Here is a 12,500-nt window from a genome sequence, read left to right on the forward strand (position 1 = left end):
TCAGTTGCTACTTATTTCATCAGGCAGTATTTTAACAATTACCTAAGTTTCAGGCCTGTTACTACATTGGATTTTCACGGTGTTCCTTCAAACACATACACACACAGTAAAAGCACTTAACGATTCTAACACATACGCATATATATATATATATATATATATATATATATATATATATATATATGTATGTATGTATGTATGTAAGTATGTATGTATGGCATATTATTCTACACCAGCTAGAGTAATTGTGATTTCTGCAGACAGCCAATGAACAGCTACGTTTTCTCACCATTATTTTTCTTTATTCTCGTTCCAGTCGTTGCATCGACGTTCTTCGAGTTTCTCTTACAGTTTCTTCCCATGTTTTCTCATTGACCAGTGTCCTGGTTTTTTAAACGCGCATCAGAGTATGCACCGAACCTGAGAGATTGCATGGAGATACATAACATGTTATATAAAGCAGCCAAATTATTCTATCTCTTCTGCATGTAACTATTGGTAGCTCTGTCTTAAATTGTGCTTGCGTGTATATAAATATATGTGTATGAGTGAGTGTCTGTGTGTGTGTGTGTGTGATGTCAGTTGTGAAGACTCCCACAAGGCCTATTGCTAATATGGTATCTGGTACAATCTGTTGCAATGTCTGTTCGTAGGGAACTAAACCAGCGCCAGCAACAGACAAGTGTGGTGACGAGGAATGCTAGAATCTCATCAAGACTAGAAGCAAAGTGACGGACGAACCCAGTGAGTTTTGAACTGCTATTCAGGAATAATATTGATACTCAAATATTCCGGATACGTATCCGGATCAGTGGATGTTAAGCATCACTTAGTCTTTTTTAAAGCATTTTACCAGAATGTCACACTGATTATAAAACCGGATACTTGAGCCTGCGGCACAAGGCACGTTGCCTCGGTTTGTCTCTTGTATTATGTCAGTAGTGTGGATGGGGCCTATGCAATATCATGGAAGCCTTATTGGGCGTAACATTTGGCACAGGCATTGGCTTTGTCAGTGACGGTCATACTCATCGAAGATTCGATACCTATCAGTTACAAATGTTTGTGTATATATATATATATATATATATATATATATATATATATATATATATATAGATAGATAGATAGATAGATAGATAGATAGATATACAAATGCACATGTTACTTCGTTGATTAGGCCTATTGCAAGCCTGTTTTGCATCCTGGATTCTGAAGGAAGTAATTGTCCAAATATCAATTGTATGAGTATCTATAAAAGGAAACAATGATCTCGAATGGACGATAGTGTCTCACAAGTGTTTAGTAAACCTTTGTGAAAAATATAGGGTGAGAAACTAAGGAGTCCTGACATACACAAAGATAAGCACAAGATCATCGCAGTTTCTGTTAAATATATTCTTAATGTCAATACTAAATGATGAACATATAATGCAGGGAATGTTTTGTATGTTATGAAAGATACAAAACTTGAGAAAGTGATACTCAATTGTTTTAAATAATAACGATTTTGGCAAAAAGATCCCTGACTTAAGAATGTAAAATGGAGCTGTGAAGATAGCTAAACTCTGGGAATCTATAAATTCGATGCTAGCGAATGATAATTACGGCAATTTAACCAAAGTGTTATTAGTTTGAATTTCTTGCTATGGTACTATATTCGTCTTTGCTCGCTGATAAGTTATGTAGCGAGACTTTTCTTTTGAATAAATGTTTGTATGGAATACAGATCCATCAATATATCATATATTATATATTATATACGCATATGTTATATATACATGCATGCATAAATATAAATAAATACTCAGGCTCTCAGACAGATAGTAATGTTTGTTTATATGTCAAGTTGTATTTATAGAGAATTTCAGCATTTTAGAATTACTCAATAATTTTTTGTTATATGTTTATTGAATTTTACAAGAGGAGTGACAATGTGTTCCTAAGTCTTGGCATGCTGGCCTTCTTCAGACTGCTTATATATATATATATATATATATATATATATATATATATATATATATATATATATATACACACACATGATGTTGGAAAACCACAAAAATGGCGAAACGCCCAGTGTCCATCACTCCCAAAAGGGACTGAAGGTGAGTTACCTCTCTTGTCTATGACTCTGAGGAATTTTAACAGCCGGGGCTTAGAGAGTATATGTACTACACCACAATATTGCAGCACGGGGACATACACGAAATATTTGCTTTGAATATATGTAATTAATAACATACACACACACGTACACACACACGCACACACACGCACACACACACGCACACACACGCACACACACACACACAGATATGGTATGACGTTAGCGGTCAAAATATATAAGTGTGGGTGTATATGTGCGAGTGTGTGTTTATATATATATACACCACATATATATTTGTGTGTATATATATATATATATATATATATATATATATATAAATATATATATATATATATATATATATACATATATATATATATATATATATATATATATATATATATATATATATATATATATATGTATATATATACATACATATATATATATGTACATATATACATATATATATACATATATACATACATATATAGATATATATGTGTGTGCGTGTGTGTATATGTGTGAGTGTGTGTATGTGTGAGTGTGTGTTTATATATATATATATACACCACATATATATTTGTATATATTTGTGTATATATATATATACATATATATATATATATATATATATACATATATATATATATAAACAAATAGTAAATGAGTATATGCATATATACGTACAGTTATGTGCATACCGACATCCACCTGTATGTATAGGTGCATATCTGGGTACAGGACATTGCAAACAAAACGTAGACAAGAAAGCACACAAGCCACATAGAGACATATTTTCCTTCATCAGCTACCCCCGTTTTAACACCGGCGTTTCGAAGAGCTGGGTAGGACGCATCGTTAAAACGGCTCTTCCCATGGACGGCAAATTAAATTTGTATACACAAATTAAACCTTGCCATGGAGGAATGTAGTGGCGGACAAAAAAAAAAGACAGGAAAACAAACGGAGAAGGCTATACGGCCAGACGATATATATATATATATATATATATATATATATATATATATATATATATATATATATATATATATATATATATATACATATATATATATATACATATACACATACATACATGTATAGATAAATGTATACAATGTCTTTGATCACAATCTGTACACTTAGTGCTTTCCTGGGAGTCAGCAACATTAAAAGCGATCACATTAAAACCTTGTTCTGAAAATAATAGAAGCATAATAGGAAATTAGATTACAGCGTATTAGAAACTGCATTTGCATTTCACAGCATTTGTGTACCGCCCTTTGTATTGTTTACTGAGCAGATTTACCATAAAATATGAAAGAATCAAGGGTTTAAGTCGAGTATACTTCATTTACAGAGAGAGACATTATATAAATTGTTATCACCTAGGTCGCAACATAAAGAACGAGAAATTTAATAAAGGAGTTAGATCAAGTGAGGTTGGAGAGTAGCGCGAATGCAGTCAAATGCAAGAGACGGAGAAAAGGACGCGCATGATAACACAGGCGCATATTCGAACAGGTTGGGAAACGATGACGCATTTAAAGGGATGTTAGAGCGAGTTTACAGTGAAATGAGAAAATTAAGGACTGGTCAGGCTTATAAAGTGGTAAATGGCTTGTGGGCAGAGAACGGATAGGCGGAAATATATAGTTGTGGAATGCGACAAGAGATAAGGAATTAGTGCACGGCGATGTAGAATAGGAAAGAGGAACAACACACATACATACATACACACGAACACATACACACATGCACACACACACACACATATATGTGTACACAAATACTGCGTATACACGGCATATATGTAAAATTCCATGTACCAGATATTTTCACAATTGCACAGATTATATACAACTCCACAAAGTATACCAAATATGTAGTGGCTGTGTGGTAAGTAGCTTGCCTACCAACCACATGGTTCCGGTTCAGTCCCACTGCGTGGAGCCTAGGGAAACTGTCTTCTACTATAGCCTTGGGTCGACCAAAGACTTGTGAGTAGATTTGGTAGACGGTAACTGAAAGAAGGTAGTCATATATATATATATATATATATATATATATATATATATATATATATATATATACATGTGTTTGTGTGCTTGTGTGTCTGTATTTGTCCCCCCCCCCCCCCCCAACATCGCTTGACAACCGATGCTGGTGTGTTTACGTCCCCGTAACTAAGCGGTTCGGCAAAAAGAGACCGATAGAATAAGTACTAGGCTTACAAAGAATAAGTCCCGAAGTCGATTTTCTCGACTAAAGGCGGTGCTCCAGCATGGCCGCAGTCAAATGACTGAAACAAGTAAGAGAGAAAAAGAATAAACGCATAGAGATACAACAGAAACGATAAAAATACACGTCGTCATAATATAACAGACATTATTTTCCATTGAGGACGAAATGATTTTAGAAGGCAGAATCAGAGGAAGACTTGAATTGTATATTAAAGCTTTAAGGCTTTGTTATATGAAATGAGCACTCAGCAAACCTGCAGTATTCAATTACTCTAGACACAGGAAAAGTACACACATAGGGTTATACAAGTGAGACCTACATGCCTAGAACTCCATATTCTAAACACGCCTGGTCTTTGAATTTGTATCGACATCATCAACAGTAACACTTGAGAAACAGACGATAAATCTGGTAAATAATCACAAATCACTCCCTGGCGTTTGAAGAAAGAAAAGTACATTGAACAATTCAGTGCACAAAAAGATAGGAGGGTCATAGTTGAAATATTGATGATAGCTTTCCTTGATCAAGGCAGACTCGTGGCTAAACAGCATGAACAATTATAAAGATATCACAACGCTCTGCGCTAAGGTTACGCTGTGGTCAGCTAAATGGAATTTTATACAAAACTCATTCAAATATCCAGATGATAGCGATATGTAAATATGAAAAATGTTATGATTTTTTTCTGTATTCCAATACAGTATACTATCATCAGACGAGATATGATATGACGTTAGAGGTTAAATTATTTTGGCAGGAGACAAAGATAAATAACTTATGAAGATATTATACGAATTATTTACAAATTATATGCGAAAATAGCCGAACAATAAAAGAACAGAAAAGAATATAGATAAAAAATAACAATTATATTGATATCTTCTAGAAAGATATCTTACTAGATCTCCATTGATATTTGTATTGTGTCCTTTTGTTTGACCTTTGATATCATTTTTCCTTTCTCGTATGAACAATGAACAATGAATTAGAGAAAAATTTATCATTGTACATTTGCATGTATTCCGTACTGTGCGCACGCATGTATGTATGTGTATATACATGGAAATACATACATACGTACATACACACACATACATACATACATACATTGGCATGCATACAAGAATTTACGTTTATATATAAATATATATACGTACACACACACATATATATGCATATATATATGATATATATATATGTATAATATATATGTGTATATGTGTGTGTGCACGGGTATATATGCATGTATATATACACACATGTATATATATGTATCTATCTATCTATCTATATATATATGTATGTATGTATATATGTATGTATATATATATATATATATATATATATATATATATATATATATATATATATATATATATATATATATATATATATATATTTATATATATATCGGATAACTTAGGCCATGCCTAACTCAATAGTACCACCTAGAAAAGTCTTTTAGTTAATTATTTCAAGACTCCATGGACCACTCAAGCAGAAAGTTGTTGTTGGTTCAGACGTATCCAGGTGTAGGTGGTTCATCCGGTATTTCCTGGGGGATTTTGTCCAGTTTCCGTTTGAATGTTGTGGGGTCTTTTTCTACTTTAATTTCTGTCGGGATAAAATTAAAACGTGCACGACCATTTGCAGTGAAGAAATTGTGTCGCAATGTTCTTATGTAATGTGATCTCGACTTTGTGGGGGACGCATAGCACAGGGGCTTGGGTGAATTGTAAAGATAATACCGAAATCATTTGGACAATATTGGTGGAATATTTTCCACAAGGTTCAAATAATGTATCACCTGTTTAAATCGAGACCAATAATCAAGTCCCGTGATGACATTTATTTTTGGGGTGTTTGATATTTGTGGTGCTTCGATTCCCTTTTTTTTGTCTTGTTTTTTGTAGGAGGACCACAATGAGCAGCATTATTCGATGTGAGTGCCTAGCAAATAGATTAGTGTAAGACATTGCCAGATATGGATTTGGAAAGTGTTTTGACGTTATTGGAATTTTGACAGACGTTAGTTCAGATACAAAGCTCTAATGTAATAAATATATTTTTAAATAAATTAATACACCCAGTCTATTTATTTGTTGAGCAGTAATGACAATTTAACCCACCAAATGAATTGTTTCATATGTTTAGAACGAATACAGCTGATACGGATGTTAAATTTTGGCTAGGCGTTCACTTTTGGCAGACCTTATTAGGAAATTGAAGATTGTTGCTTGGCAAAGAAAACTTAAATCCCATTAATACAGCGGTTATTTAAATCAACTCTTTAAAATATAATTAAATGGTATCCAAGAAGCAAATAGAATTTAAAAAAAACTGGTAATGAAGCATATAAATGGTCTTAAAATATTTAAGGAATACTAAAAAATAATGGTTGTTAGTTACCTGTTTCATATGCATATTATTTAATGACTGCAGAGGCTCCTTTACGGACTTCCGACAATTAAGTGAACTGAAGAGGGACACATTATGCCTCACGCTCGGAATTGTTGCAAAATGCAATAGTATTAACATCCGGACATATCGGTTGTTCGACAAATGTATTATCTGAATAGCCATTGTTACAATGTATCCTATAGTATTACTTGATTTTTTCCGTTTTACAAACAGCTTCTTCCTGTATTTGAGGGCTGGGGATATGCAAATAAGTGTCATGTTTCTCTCAACTAACACAAGCAACACTTTATGAAATGACACTATTTAACGTTCAGAAAAAAGTTTGTTGCTTTATGCAACGGAATCCCTATGTATTTCAATCCTGCGAGAAATGAATGTCACAGGTGAATGTATTGAAACGGTTGTAAATGGGATATTTGGTATCCGAATTGGATTTACGTCTGTTTAATTAATGGTTAATTCAATGCACGTAAATATTCCTAATACTCGACTGAAGAAAATGGAATGTTCGCCAAGATATCATAGCTGTTTGTTTTACTTACATGTTTTTGGTGTTATCTGTAGATCTGAGCAATACAATTTTTTAATGTTGTATATTGATTGTCCGGTTAGAGTAAACGATGCGACTGTTACATACACATTACTAAAGTATAGATTAAATGTATAAAATGTATTATCATTTAATAATCATATAGCCATTAACTAGACCAATAAGTACCACAATATCTATTTACTGAGAATGAAGTGCTACTCTCACTTTAGACATCGTAAATATTCTCTCTATTTAATGACAATTTAAACAAAAGGCAACAAATCTTACAATGTAAAATTTTCATTATAAGATGTTTTGAAGTGTACGTTTTGAAAATGTACCTTTTGAAAATGAACGTTTTGACAATGCACGTTTTGAAAATGTATTCGAAGAAAATACTTAAATATTATTCAAACACATTTGAATGTAATGTAATTATCCTTCAACTCGATCGTCATTGCAATAAGGCTTATAAAACGTAAAATAAAGCAATATTAAAAAAAAATAAAACAAAACCAAAAAAAAAACAAGCGTTATAATGACGAAACAATAATTACACTGAGAACTGTACAACCCAACCAGCACTGTTGATATATTACTATGTCTTAATTAGAAAAACCAATTTGCTTTGAAGTAACTGACACAGACATCCAAGTAATATAATTGTAATGTTTTATGAGTAGAAACTTTTACATATCTAATGTATCTTATCGAATACACTCTAACGCTATAGGTATATTTAATATATCGTTCATTAAACATCTCTGTTGAAAGCAATTTGATAGCGTTCGTATATATCATGAATAATTAATGAAATGGCATTTAAAATATGCCACGAATAATGTGTTATGGAAGTGACTGGTTTATACCATATACTTTTGCTTGCAAACGTAGACATATTTAATTATATAACAAATTAAGATATACAGCAAGAATATATATTTTTTTAATATAGATTTCTAAGATGTGTACAATAGCCACACATGCATAAAGTTTAACGCAAACGGCTCGTATTACTGTTTCTGTTTTCTTATCCACCGCTATGTGACAAAATGTAAAAGTGACCCGACAGAACTTTCTCTTAAAATGTAGAACAAATGTAACTGATTCGTACGTAAAGAAGTGTTACCCTTCCAATATCATTTACGTCGTTAGTGTAGTTAATACTGCGGAGCTGCAGAGATTGGTTCGGTTTCCACATCAAGAGAACGCCATTGATGCAATCTCCTATGCAAAGCATTTAACTTTACTGAGTCTTTCAGCAACAACAAGCTACTCAATTTCCTATGATAAATATTTAAAATTTTATATCTAGCTAAGAGGAAGATGAGTTGACAGAATGGTTACAGTAATGAATTATAAATTACCTTCTACATATTTGCTATTCAACGTTCAAGTGTTACCTGTCTCTTTCGGTTTTCATAGCTTCGCAGTTGATGAAATAATCACATGTAATGTGCTGGCATGATACATTTGCATATAAGGAATTTCTACACAAATAATCCTCCTCCTTATTTAAAAGAAATTCGACTGAGAACGGATATCCGTGTGAAGGAAGATTTCATCGTGCCAAACATATATACACTTCCTCTCTTGTTAAAACTCTCTTGATTTCTCCATATCTACGGTTCTGTCATTTCATGCATTTTGTATATATGGAAAATTGTTCTCAGCATAAGGAAATCGATACCAAAATGGATAAGAGCATGAGAAAGTGCCGTTAGATGATAGCAAACATTCCAAAATACAATGTCTGGCACTCTTAAAAGTTTGGTTCTTGGTTCTTCCCGATTTAACAGATTTATGATCAAAGATGATTCATATTTCCCTCACATAGGATCATGCTGCTATTCTATTGTAACTAAATACACAACCAACAATTTTACCAAAGGCTGTTTCAGATTCGTTCATTAACTTATTTCCAAGTTGTGTTTTTTGTTCTGTACATAGTACAGATAATTATTTTGTGTCTCCGTTCTACATTATGGTAAGAGATGATTTGATGGGGATTCACGAAGTTAGATTGACTGCATGAAGTTTCCGTTACACTCATGTTAAGGTACAGGCGGAATGAATGAATATATTACCCAGTTCTTGGTTGTAAACACCTTGAATCATTCATATCGTTACAATACCCTCTCGAGGAAGCAAATAATTTTAGAAAGTTTTATTTAATTTCATAAAATATCCAAGAATTTCGATTTTGTAATACTATAGTAGTTAATAATTGTATTGAATTTGTAGGTAAAATATGACTTAAATCTCCTGGAGTTCCCCCACCCCCACTTTCACACGTGTGTTAAATTACTTCATATCGTACGAAAAATGACATTTAGACATCTATAATGATGTACACGAGTTCCGATAACATAAATATCAATGCCGTAGGGAGAAAATTGACAAGGTTTTATGACAAAAATACCGGTTGAGTGAAAAATGTAATTTAAAATTTAATTGTTGCCCTGATTTAGGTAAGCTATTCATGTCGTTGTGTAGACGCATATTAACTCTAACTCACAGCTTGAACATTTCCATATTTCCGTTACGAATATACATACATACACATTTGCACATACTAATATACACACACACACACTTACATATATAAGCAGACTAATGGCCATTAGTTGAAATAGTATTGTACTTACTTAACCCATATAATATTCATGACATGCAGTATTCGAACACACATCGTCCATTGTTTTCGATATTTTGCTAGACTTCCTCATTAAACCAGGGTTTTTACTTGTGTCTTTTTAAGTGGCATTATTTTAATTTTTCAAGTGGTCGTTGATATTTAGTGTCATTCATTTGCGGAATTGATGAAAGTGAAGATGAACTACATTTTGATGGGAGAAAGCACTGCAGATCATATAACTTTGAACAATTAAGTATCAATGTTTTTAGTGTTCACTGCTGCAATTTATACTGGAGTTAAATGAAATTTTGTTAATGAGGTTCAAAGTATCCATTGAAAATATTTTCTTCTTCATTAAGGAGGGAAATATATGAAAGGAATTTTGATAAATTAAAATAATGTTGTTAAGCCAAAGTATTTGTTTGACATTTCCTTTTAATTACAAAATACTAAATGTTACGACAACAATCCAACCACATACCACTTAATATAAAAATTATTTGATTACTCTTTTATATTAAATGCCGCTATAACGGTACGAAATGCTATTAAATCAAGATAATGGGTATGTTTCTTTTAATAATTTAATTAAACTTTATTCTAAATTTATAATACACACTATAGAAGGAAATTTGTGTTACTGTATTTTACAGAACCAGAGTTCATGTGGCAAGATACCAGAAATTTTATGATAGAATCCTAATAGTCTTTACGTATCTTCATGAAAATGAAAGACCTTTGTTCCAGTTTAGATGTAAACACTGTAACCGCAAATATTTGGTGCTAAATAATCTAGTCCAATGTTCATAATGAGTACACAATCCATGACTAAGCGACTGTCATTCCTGTCTCTGAAATGCAGTGGTCATACAAGTTTTCAAAACATACCGAAGTTTATCAAAAGGTTTATCAAAAGGTTAATTTTACCTTTATGCAAATACATCTTTAGATCATTTCTAAGAAAGAAACCACCAAAATTTTCAAGTTACGAAACTGAAAAATATAGGCGTGAATAACTGCAGCGAAGTTTCCTGTTTTGTGAGGATTTTGAGCAGATTTTCAGTTCGGTGTTATCAAGATCTCTTGGCACATCGAGTTTCATTGTATTTCCATCTCCACAGTGCATACAGAGTATAATGAAGAAATGGTGTCAGGATTTTGGTCGTTGTTCGCTAGCAACGAGGGACACACAAGCCTGTAATAATGTGGAATGCTTTCCAAACTACTGGTGCATAATCTCTTTTTATTCGCAATTGATGCTCTCAGCGAACACGGCACAACGGCAAGAATTAAACAAAGATCTAAGTTTTAGGTTCTCAGACTCCAATAACACGTTATCCAGACAGCAGTTATCCGAGAAAAGGTATCCAACCACAATAAGATACATAGTGTTATTTACCATAGGCAAATCATCACAAAATCGACGGAGGAGGTCTCATAGCTTGCTTAAAACCCACACTGTATCGAGCGTTACTTTAATACACTTGCTTGTTCCTACACCTGTCTCCATCTTTTGTCTTCTGTAAATTTGAACCATATATAGACACGCAAAAAAAAAAGAAAGAAGAAAGTAAAGGACCACTGATGAGGCAACAGAAATTTGACGAAGGATCTCTGGCCGAAATATGATTAATGTAAATAATAAAATAAAGCTGAAGCAAATTAACACCAAATATATAGTGTGTGTGTTTTTATTGGCTTAACTGGCAACATGACCATCACCAAATACAACAATATATATATATGGCTCAAAATGGTTTATCTTTAAAACAATAGACTTAACACGGGGAGTAATTTTCTTGTGTCTTAGTGAAAATCGTCTGCAAAGAGAACCTTCTGCACACAGGTACCTACCAGAACCACTTGAAAAACATGCCCCACTAATCATCCTGAGACCATCTATAAATTATCTTCGCAACACAGAGATATATCATTGAAGAATGCAGTAAAATGTTTAGAAAAAAAAATATTACAATGGAACGAGTTTAACCAAGAAACAAAATCAACGTGTTGTTAATTCAATAACAGTACAATCCTAAACAGAGACACCTCGGGGAATAAATTAAACAATATAACTAAAGACGCATTAAAAAAACATATCCCACGAGGTAATATATATATACAACTCCAATTACACATTAAAAAAGCCACCCTCGTAAAATAAAAAAAATATTTGAAAAAACCCAAACACAAACTCGTGTAAAAACTTTTCGCATACGTAGTAGAAATGAAGTTAGCAAGAAACGAATAACCAAAAAGAAACAATGGAGAACAAAATAAATCACAGAAAACTGACTACTTGTAAGCTGTTTTTCTTTTTTTTTTACTAACTTGAGCTATAAAGCAAAACTGAAAGCAGTATATGGACCAATTAGTAACATCATCAGCATTAACAAAGAACAACGGTATGAATACAGCTGCGGGGGAAAACATCCAGTAATATGTCCACACTGAAAAATATCAATGAAAGGCCCGCATCAGACATCGCACATAATTTATCAATCAAAAAACAAACATATAGAATGCAGGAACACAAAGCGAAAATATAC

The sequence above is a fragment of the Octopus bimaculoides genome, chromosome 4 (assembly GCF_046866305.1).
Source record: "Octopus bimaculoides isolate indiv1 chromosome 4, ASM4686630v1, whole genome shotgun sequence".
Classification (NCBI taxonomy): domain Eukaryota; kingdom Metazoa; phylum Mollusca; class Cephalopoda; order Octopoda; family Octopodidae; genus Octopus; species Octopus bimaculoides.